Raw genomic sequence first — 20,486 nt, 5'->3', positions numbered from 1 at the left:
TCCCCAAAAAGTGAAAACCCGCGTTCTAAAAAAATTCCTTCGAAGAAGCAACACTTTTGTAGTAGAAACTTTTTTAATCCAAATTAAAAAACATGAACTGTTGGAGAACTTTTAATGGTACTTTCGAGGTTATTATAAAACCTGCAGGCATTAAAAACCATATTCTTTTGATAAATTGCGGTGCGGTGCAATCCAGGTACCAGCCGATCCTTATGTCTAGTGTCATGATTGTGACTCAGATGACAATAAAAGTTGGCGTAATATAGAGTCAGCAGCACATCAAGACTGAAATGATTTGACAAATTTTAGTGCGTAACAATTTTTGCATAATTTATTACAAACCGCCCCATTATGATCGTACCAGAGTAAACAGGAGTCAAAAGTTAATCCCGGCATCTTCGATGTGCTAGAAGAAGTTATAGCACGATCAGAATCCTCAAACATAGTCGCTCTCTCCGACAAAGCTCTGTTATTGGAGAAAGGAAGAAAGTGGGTCTTTGCTTATATTGAGATTTGATTGATTCTTATCGGACCACAACAAAATCTTATTATAAACCAATTCGGTTTTTGCAATAGTGCCTTTAGAGCTCGCATCTAAAATAAGGATATTTGTGTCGTCAGCATATGCCGTAACAAAAACATCCCCAGCGACCCCATTAATGTCTATAATAAATTGATAAATAATAAATAAATAAATAATAATAAATTGTTATCAAAAACCAAGAACAGAAAAGGCCCAATTACTGATTCCTGTGGCACACCTTTAGTTAAAATAGAATATTTGCTTTTCTGGTCATTAACTGAAACGTGTTGTTTTCTATCTTGGAGGTAAGACTGAATCAAATTGAACCGAATTGTACCTCGAAAACCGTATCTATACAATTTGGCAAGCAAAATAGGATGATCAAAAGCACGAGAAAAATCCACGAAAAGACCCCCTAGCGGACATCCTGCTGTCCAAGGCGTCGACCACCCTCACTTGAAACTCACACAGGGCAGTCACACAGGTACTTGTTGGCATAAAGGCAGCTGTGACGTGCTCAGCAGCTCATTGCTCTCTCAATTGATAGGTAACTGTCAGTTTGCTATTATTTTTTACTGTTTAAGTAAGTGAAGTAAACTCCTGGCCTAATGAAAAGGACTTACAAATTTATTAAAAAGTTCATCACGCCAACCGGAATACTTTGAAATCATTCTTTTTCTACTTTACTTTTAAGCACAATTGTTACATTCTAGCTCCTATGTTATAAAGGGTGTCCCCAAAATTACACGGACGCCGTTCTAGGGCAGCTTCATCTCATCAAAACAAGAAAAAAAGTCTTATTTTTTAAGCGGTCTCAAATATGCTTATTATTGACGTGTACTGTCGGCGTAGGAAAGACTATATTATGTTACTAGAACAATAATATATTTTCATTGTTGTACTAGTAATAAAAAAATTTCAATATTGTAATTTTTGACACATGATGATTGGGTTTGAGTGAGAAAATTGGGTTGTAGTTGTCACAATGAATCGTCGATATTTTGCAATTTTAACTAAAAAACGCTTGAAAAAAAAATTAGTATATGTTACACGGGAGTAGAAGGCGGTAATTGTCGGTGCGGTAGTTGTCTGAGCTGAATCTTTTGAGATCAGCACAATAATCGCCTCTTTCTACTCCTAGTAACATAATATACTATTAATGAACATGGGTCCGGAAACGCTTCCTAATAGAGCCTGAAGATGGCTTAAATGTCTCACTTCATTTTGTTAGGCGTATAAAGAATTAGTGGATGAGTGAAGTTTGATTGATTTCCCTTGAACGGTTTCGGAGATACTGAGAGATATTAAGATTTCATACCGCTAATTCTTATTAACGTTTTCTAGGAAAATCGACATTTCTTAAACTAGAGCCGATTTTGACTGATTTTTGATTTTCATTCACCTGATTTTTTTTCCAATTACATAGCTGTCCCTCTAATCTAAATAAAGCTTAGAATAAAATAGTGTTTTAATACTTTGCAAATTTGCTATACAAAAATCATTAAAAATGTTTAAAATGACGTCAATCCGTCTACAAATACAAACATACCTATTCTGTTTCTAAATCCTGCAACAACATTATTAAGCATCGATGTCCGTTTTCCCAACATTGGCTAAGTTGAGTTAAGGACAACTTAAGTAACATTCACATAATGTGCAGTGCATTTGTACTGTTAATGGTAAGTGCACTGCAAGAAGTAGACCAATGACATCATTCACCATAAACTTAAAATTAAAATTAGAAAATAGGAATCAGGTTAAGATGTCAGAAACACAAAACATAAACGTCATACTAATAATCGTAACCATCGTCTAGACTTCGACTATTTGTTTCAAAAAAGATAATTAGGTACAAACTAAACAAAAATTCATATACAAATACAAAAAAGCATACTTTCAAATTTTCGAATTTTGAACAGTTGACATTGACAACAAAAATACGCATGTGTCAAACATCTGAAATGGCTCTCCTTATTGGTTGCTTGTATTAAGGTGGCAAAACTTAAGATTAAAAGCTAAAAGCTAGATAGGTTTTGCACTACTATTAAGTTATTAATTCCACAGTATACAAGTATGTACAGTATCGTAGTTTATAATGTATCCAATGAATAAAAAAAATGTAAACATAGCAGGAAGGAGCAATAGCAAACCAAGTGGGTGACAGAAACAAGGGGGAGGCGGGGGAGTAATATGGCGGCCGTCAATACTTGTTAATCTTGTCCACTGTACAACTTAATTTAAATTTGCAAAACTCAACTGTTAAAGAACCACAAACAAACAAAACAAACTAACACTATACTATAACAAATACAAACAACAAATTTTTGCGGGTTTGAAACTCCAAACTTTCAATGACTTTGCGTCAATTCAACTGCGCAGTAGGCGAATGCGCAATCAACTTCCGTCCCCCTCTCTTAATGCACAAACGAGTTATAATTTGTATTATTGTTACCTCCTGATACTTGTTTTTTTTACTCATTGAATGTATCTAACCTTTAGCGGTAAAGTCGGATTTTTACCTTTTGAGAATGACGTCATCTTTTTACATCTTTGTTTCTCGCATATCAAACATGTGAAATAAACAATTTTAACAAAAAAGGCACGTTATTAATTTTGTCATCTTGTCAAATTAAAAACGTTGACATTTACTGCCACTTTAATATAGGGTGCGGCAAAATATACCCACCTATGGAATATTGCTATAGTTTTGTTATTTTCTTGACAGCTGTCAAAAGTGAAGTTTTATATCAAAGTAGAAAGATAGAGAATTTTGTTATGGAGCGGTATTCGGCTCAACAACGCGCAGAAATTGTCAAATTGTATTTTCAAAACTTTTCTTCAATCATTTTAACTCAACGCGCTTTTAGGAGAGCGCATCCCGGCAATCGCCGAGCTCCACACGGACAAACCATTAGACATTTAGCAAACGCATTTTTGGAAAGTGGCACAGTAAGGGATGTAAAGCATACTGGAAGACCTCGTTCTGGTCGTTCAAATGAGAATATTGAGCTTGTTCGGACTGATGTTCGCGCAGAACCCAAAACTTCCACAAGAAGACGTGCGGCTCAATTAGGGTTATCCGAGCGGACTTTAAGAAGAATTTTGCACTTAGACTTGTATATGTATCCATACAAAATTCAAACAGTATTCAGACTACAGCGAATTGATATTCAAAGACGTTTGCAATACGCACAAATCGTGATGAACATGGCGGAAGCAGAACCCAATTTTTTTCAAAATTTGATAATGAGCGACGAGGCAAATTTTTGCCTTTCTGGTCGTGTTAACAGACAAAATGATCGGTTTTGGGGAATAGAAAACTCGCGCCTTATTCAAGAGAACGTGCAGTTTGATCGAAAGGTCGTTGTTTGGTGCGCAATATGTTCAGATCGAATCATTGGACCTTTCTTTTTTGAAGATGCCAGGGGCGATGCAGTTACTGTTAATGGGGAACGATATCGAACAATGATACGTGAATTTCTGCAACCACAGTTGGAAGAACATGGCCTACAAAACTTCTGGTTTCAGCAGGATGGAGCTACATGTCACACAGCTCGTGAAACGGTCGCTCATCTTAGAGACGTTTTTCCTACCAAGCTGATATCAAAAAATGGAGATATTGAGTGGCCGCCTCATTCCCCTGATTTGACGGCACCAGATTTTTTCCTATGGGGATACTTGAAAAGTAAAGTCTACATTAATCGCCCACAGACGATAGAAGCATTAAAGGCAAACATTCGCGAAGAAATTACTCAAATTCCACTTGAATTATTGCGCAAAGTTATGTTACAAGCGCAAAGTAGAGTTGGTCATTGTCTGGCTAGTCGTGGCAGTCATTTACTCGATGTTGTTTTTCATAAATAATTTTACATGTTTTTATTAAGAGTTTTCATAAAATAAACTAAAATTTTTTGCCCTGAACTTTTATATCTCAGAAAAACTTGGGTGGGTAAATTTTGCCGCACCCTATATAAACAAATATCAAAGGTATAAAAATGCTGCACTACAATGAGAAAGTCCAAATACTAATTCTAAATGTTCTAAGAAAATGTCGGTCAGTAAAACCAAAATAACTGCAAAAAGTTGGTAATGTTGGTATGCCAAATTACTATTTTCGCTTTATTGTGCACAGCACAATAACACAACACAATATCAATGGACATTAATAATATTATGTTATTAGGAGTAGAAGAGATCTTTAAGTGAGTGCAAGCACACCTATTCACTCTGAATGAATGATGATTAAACTGAAACTCTCATGATCATGTGATTTTTAAGGCACATTGAGTGTGACTTCTGAACACACTCATTTTTCAAAGCATTTGTAGGTTAAAACTTGTGATCTAATTCCAGACATGCGTGTTTTTTCACCTGCATGACGTCATTCTCAAAGGGTAAAAATTTGACTATACACATACCGTACCGTTGCAATAGCCATAAAGTTTATGTGAATGATGCTTTAGATAACTTTAGTTTAGGCTGTGTCATTTTGCACCTGATCTGTCACACTCAAACCTTAACTTCGCTTAAAGTTACTTAAAATCGACTTCGAAGTGTCGGAAAAAGAGGCATTAAGAAATAAAAGTTCTAAAAACAGTTTGGATATGTGGTAATTTCTCAAGGGTAGTAGTAGGTATATACCAGAGGTGTCCAAGAGCACCCTGGACATAGGAGATGAACATGGGAAAATGGTTTTGATTTTTTTGCGCCTGTACGGTTCATTTAATGAAAAAACGCTTTAGATAAAAGTTGTAGAGCACATTTTCGGCTATCAACTTGTAATTTTTTCAATCCCATAGATTGGACCATTAAGACGAAAAACGGATCTAAAATTCGGAAATTTTAAATCTCGCGCCAAGCGGTCGTCAAGGAAAGTTTATATCCGGCCGTGCTACCAACCTTTCAAAATCATAACAAATCGCTGTCAGTCATTCTGTAATCAAAACATTCAAAACAAGTTTATTTAGTAATAATTTTGAGTTACTACCCACATAATGCGAAGAAAATACAAATAAATCGTGATAAAAATACTTTTTTAGTAGCCACAGTCCAAAAATCTGGTAAGTTGCGTTCATAACCTCATTCAATGTCTCTACTAAACTTATTTACTTTGTAGCAAAATTCTTTAGGAAAACACTGGTTTTGCTTGCAAATATTTAATGAGGACCGAATCACCAATCTCAAGCCTCTTCATAACACTAGAAAACGATTTAAAGTGATAAAAACAATGGACTAGGAAGGCCTGCAGATGTTTGAAGATAAGTTGCTTTACTATACAGGGACCACAAAAGAGGGTCAATACTTCCCTCAAAAGTGATGCAATTTAGTGACCTATGTGACTGATAGTTTTATTGTATCCTTCTGTTTTGTAGTGTTATCAACACACCATAGTGTTTAAGTGGTTTTATATTGTATGATGTTAATAAAAAGGCATTTTTTATAACTGATTATCAATGTTTTTTGTGGGTAGTAACTCAAAATTATTACTAAATAAACTTGTTTTGAATGTTTTGATTACAGAATGACTGACAACGATTTGTTATGATTTTGAAAGGTTGGTAGCACGACCGGATATAAACTTTCCTTAACGACCGCTTGGCGGGAGATTTAAAATTTCCGAATTTTAGATCCGTTTTTCGTCCTAATGGTCAAATCTACGGTATTGAAAAAATTACAAGTTGATAGCCGAAAATGTGCACTACAACTTTTATCTAAAGCGTTTTTCCATTAAATGAACCGTACGCCTAGGCGCAAAAAAATCAAAACCGTTTTCCCATGTTAATCTCCTATGTCCAGGGTGCTCTTGGACACCTGGTATATTGTTGCGAAGCGAACTTTTGATTATTAGTTAGGATTTCTTTAGTTATTTGTTGTTACCCCTGTATGTTACGTTGCTTTGTTTACGTTCTACATTCTTTTGTCTGTGTTCTAGAAAATCCTGGCTCCGTTGCTTATGTAGAGAGAGATTTATGTTATAGTTTAATGAGTGTGAGAGAGAAAGTCAATTTCATGAATATTTGGGAACTTTCTAGAAACCATGGAAGCCTATATAAGCAGCTGAACCAGGCCTGGTTAGTTAGTTGTTGAGTTGATGGTTGTAGTGAAGTTGAAGTTGTCAGATAACGAGGTTAAAGTCAGTGTCAGTTTATTGTTTGTAAACAATATACAGTGTTGTACAAGAAGTGTGTTATTAAGGAGTACGACGGTACAGTATATTCTATATTAAGAGCGGAAAGTACTTTCGGCTCGAAATATGACGATATTTGTTCGATGACTGCTGTGGGGTGGAGTAGAAGGACAATTTACATCATTTTCGTCACTCGAACTCATTGTCACCGATAAATCACTTTGACGGAATGGCTTTATTTCAAACAGGTATGTCAAGCGTTGTTATGGAATCGCCGAAAATGTTGGTGAGTAGATTGTAAGTAGAAAGCGAAAACGCTCTAGAGCAGAAAATGATTCACTTTTTGCTCTCGCTCGGCGAATAATCACTTTCTGCTTTTAAATGGAAGCGTACATGAGGTACTTTCAAAGTCAGTCGTCGAAAAAGTACTTTACCGCACTAGAGCGGAAAAGTGCTACTTCTGCCATGAAAAATCGTGCGCCAAACCACACTTCCGCACGATCGTAGTAGTCTATTTTTCTCAAAGTGGAGGTGTATGTGTAAAAGTGATGGGAAAGGCTTCATGATCAGCCGTTTTCGAAATATTTCATTTCCTTCAAAGAAAATTTTGGATCACTTCTACCACTTTGCAAGATTGTTCATCGACGACAGGCAACGTTCATCGTATCTTTGTTTTTTCCAGCATTTTCTCGTGGCCTCATTTAATTAAACATTTTTTCCCAAAGTGCTACTATGTATGTACCTACATATGTTATAGTTTCCGACAAAACAGCTACTTGTACTGCTTATTGGAACACCCTGTATTTTATTAAAATGCAATATTCAGGTTTGATGGAGCGTCGCCTACAGCTACAGCTGAATGTTATAATCCATGGACAAATACTTGGACTTCGATAACTTCAATGGGTAAGTTTAGTTTTAATGGGAAATATTCATGTCAGGTATAATTCAAAACATGCAACATTTTCGAAGACGGTTTTAAAATGCCATATTATTATGTATTGAATATGATCTGTACAAAAAAAAAAGCAAATCCAGGAATATTTTTTTAGTTTGACATCTTTATTAGGCCCTCTAGAGGTCGTCTTTTACGAAGGTTGACTTTCTATTTCTGAAGACCATTCGTTAAACGGTTTTTCCTACTCAGGTGCGATAAAGTCCACTTTTCCGCACTCAAATGAGTGCCGAAAAGTGCACTAGGAGTATCTTTCCACACTAGTGCGGTAAAGGTACTTTTTTTCCCCTTTAACTGCTGACCGTCTCGTGCGGGAATAGTACCACTTTCCGCACTTGTTAGGTAAATAACTATTCCAGATATAGCTGACGTCTTTTTTTGCAACTCAACTCACTCTCTCTCTCTCCTAAGTGTCTTCTCCGAAGGGAGCCCATCTAACAATATTAACATTTTTATTTCAAAATGAAATACGATAAGAGACAACCGGCAATATGTTCCCTACCCAAGGCAAAACGAGGTCAGACAAAAACATCACCCCAACATCAAAGGAATTATGCCGGCTGTCCCTTCTTATTAAATATCTATTCTTTGGTTTGTCATTACCTAATTTAATTGACTGGTAGTTTTGACAAGTATGGTTGTTGTTCAGTTTGGACAAAAAAGGTTCCAAAAGTGATGACATCACATCATATCGGCATACTCTTTATGGGTGATGACATTCACCTATAGAGAGTATGCCGATATGATATTCGTGTATGGTTTCTGCAATGGTAGCGCAATGCGAGCTGTTGATTAATATCGACGTCGTTTTCCAAATCGAAGAGTTCCTAATCAAAAAGTTTTTTCAAAAATTGTTTGCAAGGGTCCAGGAAACTGGAATGTTTCCAAGGACGAGAGGAGGGTTTAGATGCTGAAATTGAAGAAAATGTTCTGGATATAGCTGAAGAGAATCCTGAAGTTAGTGCGAGGCGGATTGGTGTTGAACTTCAAATACCATCACATGTGGCAGTTTGGAAGACGCTTAGAAAAAACGGTTTAAAGCCTTTCCACGTTCAACCAGTTCAAAGTCTTCAAGAAGGTGATTATGACAAGGGTTCAATTTTGTGAATGGATCCAACAAAATCGAGACCTCCACAGATACATTTTATTTACCGATGAAGCTCAGTTTACCCGCGATGGAATTAACCACTATCACAATAAACATCGGTGGTTCGATAAAAATCCTCATGCCACGTTTGAACGAAACTTTCAACATCGATTCAGTATTAACGTGTGGTGTATAATGCTCAAAGACCAATTGATTGGTGCCTTTTGTATTGGATGGACGTCTTACTGGATATGGAGATTTACAGTTTTTTGAAGACGAACATGTTGGATGATGTTCCGCTAATTGTTCGACACCGAATGTACTTTCAGCATGATGGAGCCCCGCCTCATTTTAGTCGCAGGATGCGTAATTTCTTGGATAATCGTTTTCGTGATCGTTGGATTGGCCGAAGAGGACCTCATGCTTGGCCACCGAGATCACCAGACTTACTGCTTTTGGGGGTGAATGAAGTCACTAGTATACGAAACAAGAGTAGAGACCGTGGAAGGACTCCCCAATCGAATTTTCAATTCTGCAAATATTATTAGAAACAATCCCCAAGAAATTCAGCGTACCACTCGACAGATTAACAAGCGTGCTGCAGCTTGTATTGAAGTTGGTGGAGGTATTTTCGAAAATATTCTAAATTAGTTTAGTTTTGTTGTTTAGACCACAATTATTTGTTTGTATTTCTTTTAGAATGAAAAACAGTCACAAAAAACCTAAGGACAGATTATTTCAGCAACGGTTAAAAATCGGATTAAACAATATGGGTTCATTTATCTTATTTTAACCTCGTGAACGCATTCCTAAAATATTTCCCTTTCCTCCCGAAACCTTGTATAAGTAACTGTCCTTTATTTTTCGTAAAACAAAAAATCGAACTAGGCAAAATTAAAACAAGAATGACAAAAAAAAATTAATAATAAAATAGGTTTGATATAATTCTGCTATTCACAATATACATCTAGAGAAAATACCTCGAAAAATTTACGAAAATTGCGTAGAAAAGTATATTTTAATGACTGAAGTGTGTACATCATTGTATAAAAATTACTAAATGTTAAGTGGACGACGCTAGATAAGCCGTTAGAAAAAACACAAAGTTAAGGAAATAACACAATGTTGAGTTTACTAAATAGAAAGTTAAGGCATGATTTACAATAGTGACGTGGCAATGGAAAGAATTCAGAGATTCAACTTACCTGTTATAATAAAAATTCAAATATACAAATTATGCTCACAAAATATGTACAGGGTGCTGCATTTTCGATGGTTTTAGGGGGTACAGAGAAAACGGTAATAGATAGAAAAAAAGTAGCATACGTGTTCCGATCTCATTTTCTGAGCTGAGATGACTGGCGAAGAGTGGGCTGCGCAAACTTCTTTTGTTTCAAAGATACGGGGGGTTTTTGAAAAGTGGCCATTTTGGAACCTCCTCTGTATTTCATTTGCTATTAAAGTTATAAAAAAAATAAAAACGGTTTCCGGTACAACTTTTCACGTAGAATCCAATGGCGTAGTCAGTTTTTTTCTATGACGTTTAGTTTCTGACTTATGACAGTAAGTTATATTTTTTTAAATGGAACACCCTATATATTTTTACGTCATTTAATCCTGTTAATTTTTACCTTTTCAATGATGTATTACAACATATAAGTTTGTAAACGTTAATTAAAAAAAAAGGTCAAAAAGACGTTTGCTAATAAAAAATATGCCAATATCTAAATTACCAAACAAAAACAATCGGAAAAAGATATAAACTAACACATCAGATAACTTACTATTTATTTAAGAAAATATGAGAACAATTATAATTTAAAAAATTCTAAGGTTACAAAATTAAATTAATGTTAGTACTTATAGCTACGTTGAGATTCCAATATGACATTATAATGATGCAAATGTCGCAGTGAAAACCAAACTTACCCTAAGCAGCCCTTATATATTGGTGTAATTGGCCATAAGTAGCAGTGACTAACGCAGATGTTCAAATTGACGTCCATGGTTATCTAAACACATTTCACATCTTTTTACTACAGCCCTTGTAGCATTAAAAATTGAAAGGTTTGGAATTGCGTAAATGCATTCTTCAAATTTTTCGCGCAGTTCTTCAACAGTATTTGATTTATTTTTGTATATCTTGTCTTTTATGTGACCCCAAAAAAAGAAATCAAGGGGTGTCAGGTCTGGTGACCGTGGTGGCCACCTAATTGGCCCATTTGTACCCATCCATTTTGCATTAAAATTTTGATTTAAAAATTCAGAAACTCTCCTGGCATTATGTGGCGGCGCACCGTCTTGCTGGAAGTATATCTCCAAAATTTGATTTAGTGGCATATTTTCTAAATTTTCAATAATTTTTTCTTCCAAAACTGACAAATATAATTCGGAATTTAAATTTTGATTGTAAATTTGATATGCTAAAACTCGACTTCCAAAAACCGCTACCCATACATTGAAACCAAATTTTCCTTGCTGACGGCGCCTAATAGTTTGATGGGGATTTATATCAGACCAGTAATGGTGATTGTGCCTGTTAAAAACTCCATCGCTCGATATATGGGCTTCATCAGTCCAAATAATTTTTTGGTGAAAATTTGGGTTTTCCCTGCATTTATGTAAGTACCATTGACAAAATATCACCCTTCTAGCATCATCACCAGGATGCAGATCTTGTACCTAGAATAACAGATAATATATGTAAAATTAATCGATATAGCTAAATCTAAAGAGGTTGATATATTTGAATTATTACGAGCGAAAGATTATTAACTGATCATCAACGTTTCTGTTATTATTAAATCAAGCAGGATTTATTAATTACTATATATGGTCGTAAAAAAGTGAATATCAGCAAAATAAATTATATAATATTCCATTTTCTTTACCTACCTTTCTTATTACATATGGTCGGAAGTTATTTTCTTTCAGAATTTTTATAGCCTTTTTTGAAGATATCCCTAAGTCTTCTTTTATTTTCCTAGTTGATGTTTTCGGTTCAGCTGTGACATATGCAATTGTGTTTATTGTTTCAACTTCTCTGGTTATTTTAAAATACGTTTTTGATCTGGGTTTACAAAAAGAGCCAAAGTCACAGAGATTTGATTGAAGTCGTTCAAAAATTCTACAGTCTGGTTGCCGACGTTCTGGATACCGTTGAAAATATAAATTTGCAGCCTCGACTTTATTTTTTCCACTCTCTATGTAACATTCGATCATGTTCCATTTATGTGTGTTTTCCATTTTGAGAAAATTGCAAGAACAAAACACCAAGAAATTTTTGAAAATGTCACCTGACGCAGAAAATGTGTGATTAACAAATGCCATTTAAGTAACCATGGAGAAGCTTCCATGGCCAACTTCTCAAAATTCAGCAAATCGAGAAGAATCGATAATATTGTCGCCTTAATAAGAAACGTGGTTACACTATCTTTATGGTAGAAATTAAAAACTATTTACATACATAAACCACATGTACCATGTTAAAATAAACATAGCCAAATTTTATTTTTATTTTAGATATTAAGTAGCACTTTTTTGAATAGGAAACACCTTTGGAAACACCTTTTCTTTAATTAAAAATTTAACGTTTACAAATTTATATGTTGTAATACATCGTTGGAAAGGAAAAAATTAACAGGATTAAATGACGTAAAAATATATAGGGTGTTCCATTTAAAAAAATATAACTTACTGTCATAAGTCAGAAACTAAACGTCATAGAAAAAAACTGACTACGCCATTGGATTCTACGTGAAAAGTTGTACCAGAAACCGTTTTTATTTTTTTTATAACTTTAATAGCAAATGAAATACAGAGGAGGTTCCAAAATGGCCACTTTTCAAAAACCCCCCGTATCTTTGAAACAAAAGAAGTTTGCGTCGCCCACTTTTCGCCAGTCATCTCAGCTCGGAAAAAGAGATCGGAACACGTATGCTACTTTTTTTCTATCTATTACCGTTTTCTCTGTACCCCCTAAAACCATCGAAAATGCAGCACCCTGTACATGTACTTACAATTGTGACCTAAATAAATGTATACAATTTCTTTACCGCGGTTAGAAAACGCGAACATAAAAAGTCCTCATTAAGGCATAAAATGTCCTTATAAGTGTTTCACAAAGGTACCACAAAATTTATCAAATCAAATCTATACCTTTTTAGTAACTTAACAGGGACATTGAAAAACTAGGCTCTAAACTTACGTTGAAAATAAATAATAATAAGTCACAAATTGCATATATCACTACAGATTACTGGACTGTTTGAGCGATGAAACCTTTCGTTGTTTTTTGAGTCCATTTATTGTCTGGTCACGTGGCTATTTGACTGCAAAAGAAAAAAAATATAAACATTCAGATTACAAATACGTTTTTAATATTATCGCATAATATACTGGGGGTTTCTTTGAACAAATGCATTTCTAAATATATCAAAAAGTTATTTATACAAGAAAAATAATGAGTGTGTGTCATTCTGCACATTTTTGATTTTTAAACTGCTATTTCACTTCTTGCTGACCGCAACACGATTGAACACATACAGGGTAACAAATCAGTTAAACTTGAAACCAATGCTCTGCCAGTTGTAACCGTGTAACTCTAACTGTTTCTGAGATATTCGACTTTTAGTCATAAGTTAGTTTAGTTTAATAGTTAAAGAGTTATCGTATGATTGTGCGGCAGTCGAAGACTTCCCACAAGTCTCTAGGCTACAGAAAGCATTCCTAAATAACCACCACAAGAGTATCGGCATTCTGGCGAGGGAAAATGGCGACAAGGCCGCCAACCTCCAAGAGAGCGCTGAGATTCTTATGGAAACTCACTTCCCAAGTTCTGTCTTTCCTGGAACGACGAACTGGACGGAAGTACCAACAACCCCTTCACAATACGACTGGTAATGTGCTAGTGCAGTAATTGATGAGGACAAAATAAGGTGGGCCATATCCGGCTTTTCCCCCTTCAAGTCACCAGGACCTGACGGTATAAGACCAGTCCTACTTCAATGGGGACATTGTTATGCCGCACCTGGTTGGAGTATTCTGAGCCTCTTTAGCTCTGAAATATATTCCCAGTAAGTGGAGAGAAGTACGAGTGGTATTTATACCCAAACCAGGTAGGATGGATTACATCTTACCAAAAGCATTCCGACAAATTAGTCTCACATCGTTCTTCTTAAAAACAATGGAGAGGCTTTGCGAGCGGTATATAAGAGATGAAGTGCTGGTTCACCATCCACTTCACCCAAATCAGCCAAGTCCATTGGATAATAAAGAATCCACCCTGGGTATATTCATAGATATCGAGGGAGCGTCTGATAAAACTACCTTTCCGACAATTACCCAGCAACTTAACTCCAGGAATGATTCCCCTGGTAGTAGGAGAATGGACACTGGAGATTAAGATGCTCTCCAGTAGAGCAATAAGTATCAATGTAGAAGACATCACAGTGAGAGGACTCGTCATGAAGGGATGTCCACAAGGAGGGGTCTTATCACCCCTTCTTTGGAACATAGTTCTGCATACCCTAATTAATCACCTCAACAATAATGGATTTTACACAATTGCATACGCAGATGACATAGTTATCTTGCTGACCGACAAATTTGTGAACACACTGTGCGATAGAGCGCAAGATGGGCTCAAATTAATAGAAACATGGTGTAAGGAACACTCACTGTTGATCAACCCCGACAAAACTGAGATGGTCCTTTTCACCAGGAAAAGAAGTTTATCGGGCTTAAAACCTCGGACAACTCGGGAGGATGTACAGGGTGCTGCATTTTCGATGGTTTTACGGGGTACAGAGAAAACGGTAATAGATAGAAAAAAAGTAGCATACGTGTTCCGATCTCTTTTTCCGAGCTGAGATGACTGGCGAAGAGTGGGCTGCGCAAACTTCTTTTGTTTCAAAGATACGGGGGGCTTTTGAAAATTGGTAATTTTGGAACCTCCTCTGTATTTCATTTGCTATTAAAGTTATCAAAAAAGGAAAAACGGTTTCCGGTAGAAGTTTTGACGTAGAATCCAATGGCGTAGTCATTTTTTTTCTATTACGTTTAGTTTCTGACATATGACACTAAGTTATATTTTTTTAAATGGAACACCCTATATATTTTTAGTTCATTTAATTCTGTTGATTTTTACCTTTTCAATTCTCAAATAAAACGAAATGGGTTGGAAATAGGTATAGGCAAGTAAATTGAAACGTATAGTAATTTTTAATGCTCAAAATGATTCCGTCATAAAAAATGTGGGTTTCTATGTAAAAAACTTGAAATTTTTCATTTTTTTGGCAAGTTTATGATTTTTTTTTGACGACCCTGTATACAAATGAGTTATTACGCATCCTCAGTTTAATAAAACGATCCTTTATTTACAATAACCCAAAGTTTCTTTGCAAAATAAAATACGGTTTTGACAGAGTACAAAAATATGTTGAGCGTTGCAACTGTCACTTTTTTGGAAAAACATTAAATATTTCGAAAACGGCTAGAGATAGGCATAGGGCATTGTACACAAAAGTTGGTCAGAATTTTGTGAGGAATCCAAATCTGTAATAATATATAGGGTGTTCTATTTAAAATAAGAAAGTTGTGATCGATTTCCGGTATAAACGGAAGTACAACCATCTTGAAAATATTTTAGTTAGATTGGGCATGCCCACATCAGTATCCTGCCAAATTTTCAAAACTCTCCTATTTATACTTTTTCCAATATCAATCGATGTCTTTCGTCGTGGGACACCCTGTATACTATTATAACATAAGCAAACCTTTCAGGATTTGAGAATTTAATTAAAATTTAGACTACCGTTTTATATTTATATCATATCTATTTAATTTAGGAAAGTATTGTTACGATTTTCCCGTGGGTTCACACAAAGTCAGTTTAACTCAACAATTAATAAATTTATTAACACTTCAAAGCACTCCGTACAATAATTAACACAGCTACTAAAAACACTACTACAATTCCACAATTACTTCGCTATTTAAACTTTACCGCGTTCCCAAATTCACTACTACTGCGGTCGAGACCGCGTCTTTTATATTCGCAAACCACGTTCTAGAATGACCGCGAAACGCTTCGCGGGTTGCCTTGATCATTCAAGAATATTCCAGGTAGCGCTTCCTAACTGTGGCCTACTTTAATACGCGCCCGGCCAGATATTGCGGCGCATCGGTTTCATCCCGAGGCGAGCGCTCGTTAAGAAGTATCGAGCATAGTAGGCCCAGACCGTAACAGTATTAACATTAATTACTAGCCTTCTTGCGAGAAATTCAAAAATGAGATTAGAAACAGGGTGTTTTATTTGAAAATCAAAAGTTGGTGTTCTTTCCGACTCATCTGGTAACAAAAGTCCTAAATATTTTGGAAAGACCAAAATTAAGGATACACTCCAAATTTTAATGAAAAATATTGAGTTGTTCTCTAGAGACTTTTAATATACCATCACCGTGAATCACCCTGTATAGCATATACTACTGCCGTTGAGAAATTACCACATATCCAAACTGTTTTAAATTACAGCTTTAATAGCAAATTAGATTTTTAGGAGCATATTTCTTAATACTGCTTTTCCCGGCACTTCCAAGTCGATTTTAACTACAACTTTAAGCGAAGTTGAGGTTTGAATGTGACAGATCAGGTGCAAAATGACACAGCCTAAACTAAACTAAGTTGTCCTAAATCTCAACTTACCCAGGGAAACGAACATAGATGCTTAATAATGTTGTTGCAGGATTTAGAAACAGAATAGGAATAGGTATGTTTATATTTGTAGTCAGATTGTCGCTATTTTAATAGTATATTACATACTCAGGTGGAAAGTGTTTAATTGTTGTTTGTTGAAGTTGAATAAACGACTGGTGATTTGTTTACAATCTTGACAACGTCATTATTGTGCTATTCTGTCTTTAATATTTTGAGCTGAAACGTTTCTTAAAGTGCTTTTAACATGGAGATTTCTGAAGACGCAGATGTTACTCATCATCACCTGAGCTGCGAGCTGTTCCAGAGGTGGCAGCACAGTCTCTTAACTATAAAAAATAACGAATTATAAAAAATAAGCCTGTAAAGTGTATTCTTATGTAGGTTGGTAGTTATCGTAATTAAAGATTTGTTCATTAACTTTAGTGTATTACTGAAAGTTACATTAGACGACTTGAACCACGTTACGTTTCCCTTTCGTTCCCTCTAACACTGCTCGAACCATTCTAACCTCTATTCGAAGTGTCAACATACAATGTTGACTGACTTATACTATTTGAACACTCTCTTATACTACCCTAACATCCGCCTTCTTAAAGATCTAACCTCTGAGGAGGCCTTACGAGCCTACCTGAAGATGTTATTGTTTCCGATTGCTCAAAAACTTCTTCATTGGTTATCTCACTACCGAGCTCACTACAGACATCTGAATACCCACTATTTTCTTCTGTACAGTCTTCAACCGAAATGTTTTCTCTTTCATCTCCACTTGATACACTAATAACAGTGTCGGAACTATCAATTCTAAAAATATTTTACAGGCAGATCTTTTTCATTGTTACATCCTTTATCCCTTCCTTCCTAATCACATAAAAATGAAGAATTACCCAAACTCTGCGAAAAATGTATGTTGCCGCAAGGTTTAATAAACTTTCTGTTTTTAACTAATATGTTTACATTCTCCATTTTTACCCTGTAACATCTATCTCTAAGCTTACCGACTACTATTCCTGGAGACCAAATTCCTTTAGGCTTAAGTTGTACCATTATTTTAAGATTTTAAATCTAATGAATATAGATTTCTTACATTTCTGTTGTAGTAATCTTCCCTATCCTGCTTTCTCCTATTTAATGTCTTATTCAAACTGTCAAAATGTATGTTTTGTGGTTTTAAATTTATGGTGGCTGATGGTCTGTTTCCACAGTTACTCTCCTTCCAAAAACAAACTGATAAAAATTTTCGATCCCTACCACTATCGCTAGTAATTCCTTCTCAATTTGTGCATACCCACACTGAGTGTGAGTGAATGCCATAGAAGCATAAGCACAGGGTAAGTTGTCTTGTAAGAGCACTGCTCCACAACCTGATTTTATTTTTTTTTTTTGATTTTGAGGCATCCACTGAGACGATAGTCTCTTTTTCAACGTCACAAAACAACGTGGTTGTTTAGTTAGTATATTTTTAATTTCGTCAAAGGCTTTCTGATGTTCTGTGCTCCATTCAAAAACAATATTTTTTCTCAGCAGTTGTCGTAATATGGTTGTCTTAACTGAAAAATTATTAACAAATATACTGACATAAGTTAACAAACCCAACAAACGCTGTACATCATGTTTATTTGGCATTTGAGCAAAGTGAGTACTTTCCACCCGGGTGGAAAGTAAAAGCAGGTAATTTTCATCTTTCAACCTGGTTTACATAGTATAAGAAATAACGTTATTACATACCTGGTTGAAAATAATTTTTTTTTATGATTTTTGTATAGCAAATTTACAAAATATTAAGCCACTATTTTATTCTAAGCGTTATTTAGATTAGAATGATAGCTATGTAATTGGAAAAAAAATCAGGTGGTTTTTGATGAAAATCAAAAATCAGTCAAAATCGGCTCTAGTTTAAAAGAAATGCCGATTTTCCAAGCAAACGTTAATAACAATTAGCGGTATGAAAGCTCAATATCTCTCAGTATCTCCGAAACCGTTCAAGGGAAGTCAATCAAACTTCACCCATCCACTAACCTTTTTATTCCTAACAAAACGAGGTGAGCTTTAAGCCATCTTCAGGCTCCCACCTTTAGGGGCCTGTACCATCATAAAAAGAAAGGTCTCCCCTTTTTTAAAAATTTTAACCTGTTCAGTGTTTAACTTGTGAATGTCCACCGCGGTTTTTGTTGTGTGACGTCCCTTTCGTGTCTACTCGGTCTCCTTTAGATAAACATGCAGTTTTGACATCATTCAACTTCCTTGGGTTTTGATTTAGTTTTTTTTTCTCCTTTGAGAATAAAAAACCAAGCAACCTGTCATCTTAAAACTAGAACTGGGTTTTTTGATCAAGGTTTTTTTCCCCTGTGTAGAATAAAAAAACCAACCACCACCTTAAGTACATCTGGGTTCAACTGTCCCTCCTAGTAGAATGACAGCCAGCAGACTAGTGATCTAGTTAAGCCTCTGAAGATGGGTGTCTGAATACACCCGAAACATGTTAGGCAGATAACAACTTATTTAATATACAGGGTGAGTCTGGGAAGCGACACCCCCTTGTTATTTTTTAAACAAGAAAGAGTTTTAAAAAGGGCTTTATGTAAAAATTGTAAGTGTGCATATGTACTACATTTTGCCACCACAAACTATTATACAGGGTGACTCATACTTAAGTTACTAAGTAAAACAATTGTAATGTACCCTCATGCTACGCCTATGTATTTTAAGACTTATATTTACATTCCCTTCAGGAATAGAATAACATTGTATTATTATCTTATTTTTCAAGAACTAATGTTATTTGCACGCAGCGCCTTATTTACCAAGTATCATTAGAAATCACTTAAATCATTTAGAACTAATTAAGTAAGATCAAAAGTCCGAATAATGTTTAATTAGGTAACTACCCCAATTCGTTTGGTATAGATAAACCTTGTGTAATCATTGTACGCCTCTGTTCGGCAACTAGTATAAGTAATAATCCATTATCACAAGAAGTACATTCCGATTCCTAAATCAAACCTAGTAACAGTGGTCAGCTAAACTCATAAAATCCTAGATCTAATTACTGTCTGTTTCACAATCTGTCTATTTTCTTGGTTGAAATAAAAGTGTTGTAGTTAAGTTAATTACGAGCGTATTACTTCCACCCCGGTACTACACAATACACTACACAATATTTTTTTAAATAGAACCCTGTATATTTTATTACATATTTAAAATGAACACAAAATGTACAATATGTTTTGTTTAACATTGAATTGTCAGATATTAATAATTGATCGGAAACTTTAACTTAGGCAAATAAAAAAATAAAAAATATTATAAAAATAATATAGTTTCTATTAGCTGGTACTTGTTGAGTAGGAAGGAAAAAGATGTCTTGGCTACGGAATATTAGACATTGGACGGGAATGCACAACATACAGACACTGATTCACACCGCTGGGAACAGGGATGAAATGAAGAATGTAGTCGCAAACATCCGTTAACGGATAGCATAACAAGAAGAAGAAGGTACTTGTTGTCTGGTATTTGTAATGCTAATTCATTGCTGTCAGTACTGCTGTCAAAATTTACTGTCATTTTTACTGCTTCATAATTAATATTTTTTATTTTTTTTATAGTATAAGTTTCCGATCAATTATTAATATCTGACAATTCAATGTTAAACAAAACTAATAATCAAAAGTTCGAAGAAATGAAAGCGAGCCAAGACCGAAAGTTCGAAGAAATGAAAGCAAGCCAAATAAGTCAAGAGCAGTTCGAGGAGTTGAAAGCGAGCCAAGACCAAAAGTTCGAAGAAATGAAAGCAAGCCAGGACCAAGTTAAAGACCAGTTCCAACGACAAGATGAAAAATTAGACCGAGTAATGAATGAAATAAAAGGAGAAATGGACAACAGGATGGAAATTTTGGAAGAAAAGGTAAATGAGAGGATAAGCGGTATGGAGGAGACCGTTCAGACCTTGCGAGAGGAATTTGACAAACTACAGGAAAAGTCTTCAAAGCCAACCGTAGGCGCCAGTTCTAGTGTCTGCTCAAATATTAAGCCACCAGTTTTCGACGGTAAGACCTCATGGCAGGTTTACAAAAAACA

The 20,486-nt window shown here is 35.3% G+C and overlaps 1 long non-coding RNA gene across 1 annotated transcript; it reads left to right on the top strand.

The window, feature by feature from the left end:
* Nucleotides 1-13,248: 13,248 nt before the first annotated feature.
* On the top strand, nucleotides 13,249-19,517 carry LOC145726764 (uncharacterized). Its single transcript, XR_014177663.1, has 2 exons — nucleotides 13,249-18,665; nucleotides 18,742-19,517. It is a non-coding gene; the product is annotated as an uncharacterized LOC145726764 (long non-coding RNA).
* The last annotated feature ends 969 nt before the right edge of the window (nucleotides 19,518-20,486 follow it).

This window comes from Ips typographus, linkage group LG3, assembly GCF_016097725.1.
Source record: "Ips typographus isolate SLU linkage group LG3, UJ_Ityp_2.0, whole genome shotgun sequence".
In the NCBI taxonomy this organism is placed as follows: domain Eukaryota; kingdom Metazoa; phylum Arthropoda; class Insecta; order Coleoptera; family Curculionidae; genus Ips; species Ips typographus.
This window is presented reverse-complemented; position numbering and strand designations above follow the sequence as displayed.